The sequence below is a fragment of the Carassius gibelio genome, chromosome A23, assembly GCF_023724105.1.
Source record: "Carassius gibelio isolate Cgi1373 ecotype wild population from Czech Republic chromosome A23, carGib1.2-hapl.c, whole genome shotgun sequence".
NCBI lineage: Eukaryota > Metazoa > Chordata > Actinopteri > Cypriniformes > Cyprinidae > Carassius > Carassius gibelio.
Window position 1 is genome coordinate 1881993 of NC_068393.1, and position 13139 is coordinate 1895131.

General features: G+C 43.5%; 3 non-coding genes and 1 pseudogene across 3 annotated transcripts; all 4 read left to right on the top strand.

The window, feature by feature from the left end:
- Window positions 1-3663: 3663 nt before the first annotated feature.
- Window positions 3664-3859, top strand: LOC127945637 (U2 spliceosomal RNA). Its single transcript, XR_008150921.1, has one exon. It is a non-coding gene; the product is annotated as a U2 spliceosomal RNA (small nuclear RNA).
- Window positions 3860-4233: 374 nt separating this feature from the next.
- On the top strand, window positions 4234-4397 carry LOC127945347 (U1 spliceosomal RNA). The gene has a single exon (XR_008150682.1). It is a non-coding gene; the product is annotated as a U1 spliceosomal RNA (small nuclear RNA).
- Window positions 4398-11823: 7426 nt separating this feature from the next.
- Window positions 11824-11999, top strand: LOC127945577 (uncharacterized; annotated as a pseudogene).
- Window positions 12000-12373: 374 nt separating this feature from the next.
- On the top strand, window positions 12374-12537 carry LOC127945348 (U1 spliceosomal RNA). Its single transcript, XR_008150683.1, has one exon. It is a non-coding gene; the product is annotated as a U1 spliceosomal RNA (small nuclear RNA).
- Window positions 12538-13139: the final 602 nt, after the last annotated feature.

Sequence of the window (13139 nt, forward strand, 5' to 3'; positions counted from 1 at the left end):
TCGTCTACTGACAGTCAAGATGGGCTTGAGATGGACAATGCAAGGCCCTTATTCCAGCTGACAGAGGAAATGGTTGGTAGGGGGAATGAAGAGCGGGAAGAGGAGTCATATGGCCTCAAGTCAACACCTGTAAGGTGGGCAGATTTAGGAGTGAGTGAGAGTGAGGCCACAAGCCTGGAAGGACAAGAAATGGGAGGGACATTAAAGAACGAATAAGGCTGTCTACTGAGGAGCTGACAGTGGGGACGATAAATGTAAGGGGTATAAGAGATGCTGTGAAACGGAGAGCTGTGTTTTCTTTTTTGCATAATTGTAAGTGTAATATTTATTTTTTGCAAGAAGTTCATTTAAAAGGCTCTGAAGATGCAAGGAAATTTACCGAAGAGTGGGGTAGGGGAGGTGCATTATGGAGTGTGGGAGGGGTTTTTTCTTCAGGGGTGGGGATATTGTTTTGGGATCAGGGAATAGAGGTTGAGAATCATTTTACAGTTTCTCAAGGGAGGGTGGCTGGGGCAGATGTGAAGTGGAGAGGGGGTGAATACCGATTACTTTCAGTGTATGCTCCTCAGACAGCAGAGGAGAGGAAAGAAATTTTTGATATGTTGTTAACATTTTGTGCCACCAATAAACAAATTATAATGGGGGGGGGATTTCAATATACAGCTAGGGGATAAAGGGGATAGTAGTCTGCAGGTGTTGGAGGGGATCCTGCAAGGGCATGATTTGGTGGACGGAGGGCAGAGGGTTAATCCTAAAGCATGTATGGCAACATGGAGAAACTCCAGAGGGGTGGAGAAAAGGTTAGATTATGTATTTTTCTCAAGGAATATTGTTGTGGAGAAGGGGGGAGTTAAGCCTGTTTTCTTTTCTGATCATGAAATGGTCTGGTTTGTGATTAAGGGTAATACAGTTAAGTTTGGTAAGGGGTATTGGAGGATGAATATAGAGGTGTTGAAAGAGAAAGAATTTTGTGAAGAGTATGAAGTGTTTTTTGGGGGGTTGGAGGGTTTAAAATGTATGTATACTGATGTAGTGGGCTGGTGGGAAATGGTTAAGGAACGCTCAAAGGCATGGATAATTAGGTACTGTAAAAGAAGATCTGGAAAATTTTGGAGACAAGCAAGAGATTTACAGAGGGAGTTAGAGTTGAAATTTGAAGAGTATAACGTAGGGGCTACAGTTGATTGGGTAATCATTAATGCTCTTAAGAAACAGTTAAGGGGGATTTATGAAGACCAGGCAAAAAAGTTTCTGTTTAAAATAAGACAGGAAACAAGGGAGAAAGGGGAGAGGTGTACTGCTGCGCTTTTCAGATCTGTTAGGGACCGTAAAGAGAAGCAGGTGGTAATGAAACTGAAGGATAAGACAGGGGGATGTTTGACTAAAACTGAAGGGATGAACGGGTATGTAAGAGACCATTTCAAAAACTTTTTTAGGGAGAGGGAGATAGTTGCAGAAAAAAGTGAAATGTTTGTTAATTATCTGTCCAAAGTTGTCCCTGAGGAAGTAAGGGTTGGTTTAGGTTCTCCCATTACGATAGGAGAAGTTGAGGGTGTTTTGAAGAGGATGAGTAAAGGGAAAGTGCCAGGGATAGATGGCTTGCCTGTCGAATTTTATGTTAGGTTTTTTAGTATTTTAGGTATTCATTTGGTGGAGGTGATTAGAAAGGTGTTGGAGAATAAAAGTATACAAGGTTCAATGGCAACAGGAGTAATAACGCTTCTCTATAAAAAGGGAGAAAAGTCAGACATTGCCAATTACAGGCCGCTCACAATGCTTTCAGTGGACTATAAAATTATAGCAAAGCTTCTGGCGGACAGGTTGAAGAAAGCCCTACCTCATGTTGTGAATGTAGATCAAACTTGTGGGGTAGAGGGCCGTAGTATTAAATGGAATCTACAACTCATTAGGGATGTGATCGCGTGGGCAGAGAATAGAGAGCTGCCGCTAATGGTGGTCAGCTTAGATCAAGCCAAAGCCTTTGATAGAGTAAATAGGGGGTTTATGTTTAAAGTTATGGAGAGAATGGGGTTTGGGGAGGACTTTATAGGATGGATTAGAGCACTGTATACAGGCTGTAATTGTTTGGTTTCAGTCAATGGGAATGTAGGGCAGGGTTTTGAGGCAAAGGGAGGGGTGAGGCAGGGGTGCCCTCTCTCCCCACTGCTTTTTATTTTATACATGGAGCCAGTGGCAGAGGCGATCAGATTAGATAGTAGAATAAAGGGTTTTGTGGTACCAGGAGCAAAGGGAGCTGTGGTGAAATTATCACAGTATGCGGATGACACGTCATTGCTGTTGATGTCAGACAGGTGTCTTGAGAGAGCTTTGTCCCTTTTCGAAGAGTTTTCACTAGCGTCAGGGGCTAGTTTAAATGTTGCAAAGTCGGCCATTAAGTTCTTTGGGAAGTTTAGGAAGAGGCGAGAAGGCCTTGGTGGTTTGCAGGTGTGTGAGGGTCCTTTGAAGATCTTGGGTGTAAACTTTCAGAATGAAGGCTCAGCAACTCTGAATTGGGTTGGTCGTATTGCGTCAGTGCAGAAGAGGCTGGCAAGGTGGAAAGGGCGCAGGTTGTCATTGATGGGGAAGGTCCTGGTAGTGAAGATGGACGTGTTACCAGTGCTTCAGTATCTGGCTTACATTTACCCTTTACCAGCAAGCATGAGAAGGGCAGTAATACGGTTAATATTTAATTTTGTATGGGGGGGTAGATATGAATACGTGAAGAGGTCTGAAATGTTTAATCCTGTTAGTAGAGGGGGACGGGATGTTCCTCATATTCCTCTAAAACTTGATTGTTTATTTGTGTCTTCTACTTTGGCGCAGTTAGCCAACCCAGTAGAGCATCCATCTGGGTATTTTCTTAGGTTGTTTTTCTCTTATGAGGGGCGGCATGTAATGAAGTGGACCAATGAGGGTCCAAGGGCTGAGGACCAGCCCTGGCATTACAGGCATGCTGTCAGGTGGTTGGGGAAATACCCTGAGGGTAAGGATGGGGCGGTATGTTTGGAGCAGAGGAAGTTGTATGGGAAGGCAAGGGAGAGGGTTTCTAGTGAAGTGAGACTGGGTGTCCAGGAGAGAGTATGGTTGAACATTCAACCAAAAGGACTGGACAATGGTCTAAAAGATCTAAATTGGCTAGGTTTTTTGGGGCGTTTACCAGTGAAGGAGGTCATGTATAGACATGGGCTATCAAAAGATGGTAGATGCCCAAGGGAGGGGTGTTCACAAGAAGAAACCATAAGACACGCTTTCTGGGAATGTGCTTTTGCACAAAGAGTGTGGGGGAGGGTGAAGAGGGTTTTAAGGGTGGTCTCAGATGATTTTAGAGTCTCAGGTGGGAATGTAATTCGGGGTATTAGATGTAAGAAGGGGGAAGGGAAAGTTGCGTTTATGCTTTGGTTAATAATGAGTTGGGTGAAGAAAGGGATATGGGAGGAAAGACAAGAGTGGATTAGAGGAAAGGGCAGGAGGTCAGCAGAAGGGATAGTACAGGGAGTGGAGGCTGAATTAAGGGGAAGGATTAAGTGGGATGTACAAAGGTGGGGGAAACATGCAGCCAAGGAAAGGTGGAAAGATTTAGTTGAACTGTATTATGATAAATGTTACTGAATGTGAAATGAGGTATAATTATGATTTAAATGTGGAAAAATGAATGTAATGTTGAAAGTATAATAAAAAAAAAAAAAAAAAAAAAAAAAAAAAAAAATCTGTTCTTATCAGTTTAATATCTGATACGTCCCCCATCCGGGGACTACATATTAAATGGATTTTTAGATCACGGAGCTGGAGCCGGGGCTTGCTCCGTCCGCTCCATGCATCGGCCTGGTATTGCAGTGTCTCCAGGAACGGTGTGCTTTCCCTTTTTTTGGATTGCCATTTATTGTGTCGAATAGCAGAACAAGGAATGAGAGCTGCCATTGCAGATGCTGTGGTTTATTGCAAACTTTTTTCCTGATGTGTCCACCTGGGGTCTTGGACTCTTCCACTAACGATGCACCCACCTGAGGTCTTGAAGTCTTTCACAGACGAGGTGACGCATCGAATCAGGTGTGTTTGTTTAAAGAGAGTCATCTAAAACTGGCGTTGGGAAGCACCGGCCCATGAGCTTGGCAGTTTCCAGGCCAGTAACGGAAGGCACCCGTCCTTCCTTTCCTGGAGGGGGGGCGGAGGGCTAACCGTTGGTGAGGATGGTAGAGATGCAAATCAGACCTCTGGCTGACCGCCTGGGCCTTCATACTTACCTGGCAGGGGAGACACCATGATCAAGAAGGCGGTTCACCCAGGGCGAGGCTTGTCCATTGCACTCCGGCCATGCTGACCCCTGCGAATTCCCCAAATGCGGGAATCTCGACTGCATAATTTATGGTAGTGGGGGACTGCGTTCGCGCTCTCCCCTGAAATTGTTGGTGAAACAAAGCAGAAGAGGTTTTTACAGTTTTTTATTTATTTTCCTTTCAGAATGGGGAGTTCTGTCACATGCGAGATATGTGTTGTGCGCCTGTGAAACAAAGTCACTTGCGCTCTTGAAAAATCGGACCCTGGTGGGTAGTTTAGTTCGAACATAGCGCAGACCTTACTTTGAAAGTAGATTGGACTGACTGCAGCCTAGCTGTAACTGTCTCCATGTTGTTTGGTTGTCCTTTTTTTCGATTCGTATTAATTTTGTTGTCGCTTACAGCGACACCTAGTGGCCTGTCGCCGCGCCCTTTTTCACCTGGCCTCGGACTGAGCCCCTGCACAGGTGTGCCGATTTGGGTGAAGGGATCTCACTCCTTCCTGGAGTTATAGCCATTCGAGCCACCTCGGACACGCCACCTTAGCACGCTTTGAGGTCCCCTCGCCAAGGTCAATGGAAATTTCCTGTTTTTTTGGATGATTATTGACAGTCAGACTCCAGAGAAGCTTTCTGTGCTGATTTGGGTGGGACTGGGCCAAATACCTGGCGCCAGGTTGCAAAAGAAGGTTTTCGACAAAATCCAAAATACCCGAAAATTTCGTCAGAGCGACGGGCCAATCTGAGACCTGCGTCTCGTTCGGCTCGAGCCAAGGATTCCGGTGACATAAGGCACGTGGCTCTGCGACCAACCGTTTGGGAGTTACGAGCCATGCCGTAGTTTCCGTCAGGCCGATCGGCACGAGGCCCGGTGACGTTGTAGACAGGGGAGGGTACTACCCAGATAGCACACTTACGTCTGCAAGATGTCTGTTAAAGAACTGTTGATCTGGAAAGCATCTGCCATCTACAAACGTCTGACATACGCCTTTCAGATGTCAGTTTTATATACCTTCTAAATCATAAACATCTAAAAGACATCTAATTGACATCTATCTGACATCTAAAAGGCAGTGTTGGGGAGTAACTAGTTACATGTAACAGCATTACGTAATTTAATTACAAAATGAATGTAACTGTAATTAGTTACAGTTACGAAGAAAAAATTAGTAATTAAATTAAAGTTACTTATGAAATTTTTAACGATTACAAAGGCAATTACATTTGAATATTTACACACATCCACATACAGATTTCACTGATTTCTTTCCCAAATTGCACTGACTGTTCTGAGACATACGCCCTAATAATTTCCAGAATTTTAACAGAATTTTTTGTTTTTCCCAGTCCGCCCTTCCTGTAAATTAATGGCAAAAACATGCAGTTTCATTTAATACAAATAGGCCTACTGAAGCTTGCAGTGTTGTCAGCCTCTGCCGCCTCAATATAGGAGTACATGAGCACATAAACATCATTTCTAGAACTGCTCTGTGTCACGTCATGCATTTTACCTATCATATCATATACAAAGAGACAGCAGTTTAAAAAAACACCAATGTTTCAGGAGTTTATTATACAGGAATGACACATGCTTATTAGATAACTGTATTTGAGTTGATGTATATGTTTTTATTTATTATTATTTTATTTTCACAAATTTAGAAAAGTAATCTAAAAGTACTCAAAAGTAATTAGTTACATTACTTTAATAAAGTAATTGAAAAAGTTATACTACTATAACATTTTAAACAGGGTAACTTGTAATCTGTAACCTATTACATTTCCAAAGTAACCTTCCAAACACTGCTAAAAGGAGACGTCCAATAGACGTATTGCAGATGAGCAAACAGCCTTAAAACTACATCTTGCAGATGTAAATTCATATGTCAAATAGACGTCTCCTAGATGTATGTGTGCTATCAGGGTACCATCCCCCAGCGTTTTTAGGTCTCCCAAAACTTACCAAAGCCGAGATGGGCATCGCCGTGTCCGGCTTCCTCCCTGCTGCTTCTTAGCGGCATCGCTTCTCGGCCTTTTGGCTAAGATCAAGTGTCTGGCTTAAAGGAAGAGACTGCGATCGCCTCTTGGAGGTTTTTAGGTTGTGCTCTACCATAGCACGTCCTACACCTCCCGAGAGGTATATTGTATTGTATCTGGCATACTTTTTTACTATTTATTGTCTTTCATATTGTGTTGTGCTTGTTTTTTAGGAGGAGTTTTTTTTTATTGAGAAACTGGTCTTAAGGTAAGTTATTTCCTGTTTTACGTTGTTTTTATTGCTGTGGTAATTTTTTAGTTTGTTTGATTCCTTTTAGCTGTCGGTGCCTCCAACATGTCGGCTGCTCGTGCCGGCATGCGGAGGCACCACAGCACTAGGTTCCTTTTTTTAGAAAAAGATGGAAAGTTAATGGAAATGTCAAGGTTGGATTTTTCGAGGAAACTTATGCAAAAACTTCTAGGTTTTAATCCTGCTGATTTAAATTGCATTCTAACCCTGCCTTTTAACAAAGGCTTCGATGTGAGTTTTAAAAATGCAGCACTGTTAAATGAGTTCTGGCAGCGCTTTGACACACACAAGACCCAGTTTTCCATGTTTAAAGTTGAGAAACTAACTGATAACACACAAAAAATGGTTATCGTTAGAATGTTCAATGAGACTGTGAATGGAGAAGACATTTGCACATGGCTGGGTAGATTTTGCACTGTAAGGGGCCAGGCTATGAAGGTTTATGATGAAGACGGTATTTGGAATTGTTCCTGGAGGGTCCCCATTAAGCAATGGGAAGACCCACAGGGCTTCCAAGGTCTGAGGCATTTACCACAAATGATAGTTCTGGGAGAAAACAGGGGCTACATCCACTACCAGGGAATGCCCAAACTCTGCCGGCGATGTGGGGAGTTTGGGCATCTTGTTGAAGCATGCCAGAAACTCTTTTGTAACAAGTGTAGAGAAATTGGACATTCCTTTGAAGAATGTCCAAATGGCAGAAAGTGTAATCTTTGTGGAGACTTGTCTCATCTCTACAGAGATTGCCCCAAATCGTTTGCCAACAAAGTAAAATCAGACAAAATGGTGGTTGAGGAGCGAGTACAACAGGCCAATGAGGAGGTGGAGCTAAATTCAAATCTCCCGCCAAACCCTGGGGTTGGTGGAGAGAAAATTGATAACAGAGGTAAGGAGAGAGGGGGGGCGGAGCAAACTTCAAATTTCCCGCCAAACCACACTATTGGAGCAGACGGAAATGAGGAGATGGAACTCCACCAATCCCTAATAGAGAAAGAAAAGGAATCAAATGAACAGAGCAAGGAGGAGGATAGTGAACAAGAACAGGAAAAGGTAGTGGAGGAGAAACAAGAGATAGAGGTAAGTAATGATCTTCCAGGAGTTATATTGAGAGGGAAAAAAAGGATTGCCCGATCTCCCATTGAGGAGAAGAATGAGAAAAGAGATAGAGTGGGATTGCGATCAGATTCCTTCTCATCAGGGGATCTGAACCGGCTTTTCCCACTCGGTTCCCCAAACGAAATATCTTTCTTGTCAATAGAACTCCAAACATCAACCCCTAGGGCTAGCTCAAGGGGGAAACAGCTTCAATCTCCGGATTCCCCAAATAGGGGAAAAGAAGAAGAGCTGGTTTCACAAGATACAGATATCCTTTTTAATTGAAATTTTAGTTATTTATGTCTTCTAAAATGTTGTATTTATCATTTTTAACTGTTTTTATCATGACACTCACACTCTCCACCTTAAATGTAAGAAGTGTGAGGTCACAGTTGAGAGCTCAAATGGTTTTATCCTTTTTACAAACCCAAAATAGCGATATCCTGCTTTTACAAGAATGTGCTTTACCTTTTATGTCCAATTATAGGAGATGGGAAGAACAATGGCCCCATGTATCTGTGTGGAGTGGATCAAATTTTAACAGAGCCGATGGAGTAGCCATTTTAATAAAAAATCCTCAGCTCTTGGTGAAGGGTAGCACAGTGGTGAGAGATGGGAGAGCTCTTTTAATAAATCTGTCCTTCTTAGGACATGATTTTAATATTTTAAATATGTATGCTTTTACAGATAAAAATGAAAGGAACGACCTTTTAGAAGACGTGCAGTCCCACCTTTTAGGAAAGACCCCATTTATTTTAGCAGGGGATTTTAATTGCATTTTAAGTAAAAATGATAGAAAAGGGGAGAGAGAGGATTTTAAAATGGATAAAACGTCAATTTTACTACAGAACATTATAAAGGATTTTAAATTGACTGACTGTTTTAGAACCATGCATCCTGGGGAAAAAGGATTCACCTGGTTTAGTGGTGATGGCACTAAAGCCTCCCGTATAGACTATATCTTTACGCGAGACCTTACACCAGTGGATGCTAAACTAATGCCCGTTTTCTTTTCAGACCACGCTATGCTTTCTTGCACCCTTTCTTTTCCCACAGGTGTGACGACAGGTGGAGGGATATGGAAACTGAACTGCTCCCTGCTGGAAGACCCAGAGATCACAACATACTACAGGGAGCAGTACAGCCAATGGCAGACTTTACAAGACTTTTATGATTCACGAGCACAGTGGTGGGAGATGGTAAAGGCAAAGACCAAGACTTTTTTTAGATGGGCAGGGAAAAAGAAAAAATTAAAAGAAAAAAGACGAATGGTGGGACTGCAAAAGAGGCTACAACGTTACTTTTATCTTCTTAGCCAGGGTTTTGATTTTAACGAAGAAATTAAGGAAGTTAAGAAAGACATGTCAGAATTAGCGGAGGTTAAAAGTAGAGGTGTTCTCTTCAGGAGTAAAGAAAGGGAAATAGAGGAAGGCGAGAAATGCAGCAGATACTTTTTTAAGAAAGTTATTGATGGAGGTAGAGCAATATTTAAATTAAGAAATAAAGAAGGAGAAACAATGACAGACACAAATGATATTTTATCAGTAATAGAAAGCTTTTATGAAGAACTCTATGAAGAAAAGGCAAGTGACAACAGCATTTTGAGCGAAATTTTAACAAGCATAGAGAAAACAATAAATGGAAATACCAGTCTGACAAAGGATTTTAACATTTCTGAGATAGACAAAAGTATTCAAAAATTCAAAAAAGGGAAAACTCCTGGAGTTGATGGACTCCCTCTTGAATTTTATTTGACCTTTTGGGACATTTTAAGACAAGACTTACTGGCTGTTTTTAATGACTTTGACAAGATCGACCAGCTCCCTGACAGTTTTAGGATAGGAATAATGACCCTACTACACAAAAAAGATGACAAGACAGATTTAAAAAACTGGCGTCCTATAACCCTTTTAAACTTTGATTGTAAACTTTTTAGTAAACTTTTAACAACACGAATGTCAACAGTTTTAGCAGATCTGATCCACCCGGATCAAGCCTGCGCCGTCCCTGGGAGAAAGATCACAGACAGCCTCGTACTGATAAGAGACGCCATCTGTTATGCGAGAGACAGAAATATTCGGCTGATAGTTTTAAATTTAGACTTTGAAAAAGCATTCGACCGAGTCTCGCACCACTACTTGTTTCAAGTTTTGGAAAAAATGGGGTTTCCCAGGAGGTTCTTAGCTTGGGTGGGATTGCTGTATAAAGACATAACCAGCAAAATCCTAGTTAACGGGAATCTCTCAAAAGCGATAAATATATGCAGCGGCGTCCGTCAGGGCTGTCCGTTATCTCCTCTCCTGTATGTGGCTTGCATCGAACCCCTAGCGCAGGTATTGAGAAGGGATACATGGATCAGTGGACTGACTATACCCGGGACTGGAGGACTGACTGCAAAGACTGTTTTATATATGGATGATGTCAACCTTTTATGTACTGACGTTTTATCAACACAGAGGACTATGGACCTGACAGACTGGTTTGGGAAAGCATCGGGAGCCAGACTGAACCGAGATAAAACACAAGCACAGTTTTACGGTCCCTGGAAACCTAGTGAGCTCGCTGGACTGGACACTACTTTTAAAAGGACAGAGTTAAAAATACTGGGTATTAAGTTTGACAGAGACGGGGGAGGGAGTGGAAATTGGCATGACGTGATGGTTAAAGTGCGGAAAAAACTAGGTTTCTGGGGACTGAGACGTTTGACATTTGAAGGAAAGGTTTTAATCATAAAAGCTGTGATTTTACCCCTGTTTTTATTGCTGTGTTCTGTTTTCTTTCCCCCCAGACTCTTTCTTGTATCTCTGGAACGTGCAATGTTTTATTTTTTATGGGGGTCTAAGTGGGAGCGACTCAAAAGAGCAACCATGAAGAAAGCACCCCAAAATGGAGGAAAAGGAGTGCCAGACCCCTACTTGTTTTTAGGAGCTTTTTATACTGCACTACATATAAAATATGCCCGAACCCCATCCAAACAAGACAAAACAGGAGCCATGACCCGGTTTTGGATGGGGTCCTACTTAAGAACCCAAAATATTGTACAGACAGACTTGACAATGCCAGTTGCCTTTGACCAACCCCCAGCATACACACACATAAAGAACTTTTTAAAGAAATTTAATTTGGAAAAAGAAAGTGTGACTGTTTTAACCAATCATCGCTCTATACTCTCTCTTGTGCAGGAACGGGAACAAGTGTGTCCAGTACGCGGGCTCACTCTAGGTGAAGCCCAAAACGTTTGGCGGAATGTGTCCCACTCAGCTCTTCACAACCGACACCGAGACCTGGCTTGGATGGTTGCCCATGAGATCCTCCCGGTCAGGGCCGTGATGCACTCCCGAGGCATGTCAAAGAACCCCACCTGCCCGCGGTCCGGATGTGGCGCCCCCGAGACCGTGAGGCACGCCTTATGGGAGTGCAGCGCTGTGAGGGACCTGTGGGCGACAGCTGGCCCCCAGCAATTCCCGTACCTACCAGTAGGGGGGGTCCCAGACTACCCAATGGGGAGAGGAGGGGTGAGCCAAAAACAAATGCCAGCAAAAACACCCCCTAAGCTATGGCTTACCATCCTCTGCATCCAAGACGCCATATGGACCTCCAGAAACCTACTGGTAGGGAAGCGCATGCAGGGGTCCCTGCACGCCACCATCCAGCTAGCCAAATCAAGGCTGCAGGAGTACACCGCATGTCGCCATTCGGATGTGGAGGGTCAGAGCTACACGGGAAAGGTCCCCATAGCCACGAGCCCTGACTGCCCGTAGATGCCCCCAAACACCTGAAGTGGGACAGCGGTGCCTCGGTTTAAGAGGATCTCCTCTGGGCCCAGAAGGGTCAGGCCTCTGGGACTGGTTTTGAGGAACTGAGCTGATGGTTTAATCTTTTTTCTTTAAAGGACATACCCGTTTTTGCACAACAGAAGAGAACGTTTTTAAACCTGTCTTTTGATTTTAATAACACTGTTTTTTATTTTTTATTTTCTCTAGCACTACAGACACACAAACAACAACAAAAAACACACTCAATACAAAATGTTTTTATTTGTGTATTAATTAATTTAAAAATTATCCTGTGCATTAAACAACAACAACAAAAACAACAACAACAACCATTGTATAATGTGTTTTAACAAAACAAATGTGTGCATGTAACCAAAATGTATTGTGACAATAAAATTTTTCAAAAGAAAAAAAATCTGTTCTTATCAGTTTAATATCTGATACGTCCCCCATCCGGGGACTACATATTAAATGGATTTTTAGATCACGGAGCTGGAGCCGGGGCTTGCTCCGTCCGCTCCATGCATCGGCCTGGTATTGCAGTGTCTCCAGGAACGGTGTGCTTTCCCTTTTTTTGGATTGCCATTTATTGTGTCGAATAGCAGAACAAGGAATGAGAGCTGCCATTGCAGATGCTGTGGTTTATTGCAAACTTTTTTCCTGATGTGTCCACCTGGGGTCTTGGACTCTTCCACTAACGATGCACCCACCTGAGGTCTTGAAGTCTTTCACAGACGAGGTGACGCATCGAATCAGGTGTGTTTGTTTAAAGAGAGTCATCTAAAACTGGCGTTGGGAAGCACCGGCCCATGAGCTTGGCAGTTTCCAGGCCAGTAACGGAAGGCACCCGTCCTTCCTTTCCTGGAGGGAGGGCGGAGGGCTAACCGTTGGTGAGGATGGTAGAGATGCAAATCAGACCTCTGGCTGACCGCCTGGGCCTTCATACTTACCTGGCAGGGGAGACACCATGATCAAGAAGGCGGTTCACCCAGGGCGAGGCTTGTCCATTGCACTCCGGCCATGCTGACCCCTGCGAATTCCCCAAATGCGGGAATCTCGACTGCATAATTTATGGTAGTGGGGGACTGCGTTCGCGCTCTCCCCTGAAATTGTTGGTGAAACAAAGCAGAAGAGGTTTTTACAGTTTTTTATTTATTTTCCTTTCAGAATGGGGAGTTCTGTCACATGCGAGATATGTGTTGTGCGCCTGTGAAACAAAGTCACTTGCGCTCTTGAAAAATCGGACCCTGGTGGGTAGTTTAGTTCGAACATAGCGCAGACCTTACTTTGAAAGTAGATTGGACTGACTGCAGCCTAGCTGTAACTGTCTCCATGTTGTTTGGTTGTCCTTTTTTTCGATTCGTATTAATTTTGTTGTCGCTTACAGCGACACCTAGTGGCCTGTCGCCGCGCCCTTTTTCACCTGGCCTCGGACTGAGCCCCTGCACAGGTGTGCCGATTTGGGTGAAGGGATCTCACTCCTTCCTGGAGTTATAGCCATTCGAGCCACCTCGGACACGCCACCTTAGCACGTTTTGAGGTCCCCTCGCCAAGGTGAATGGAAATTTCCTCTATTTTTGGATGATTATTGACACTCAGACTCCAGAGAAGCTTTCTGGGCTGATTTGGGTGGGACTGGGCCAAATACCTGGCGCCAGGTTGCAAAAGAAGGTTTTCGACAAAATCCAAAATACCCGAAAATTTCGTA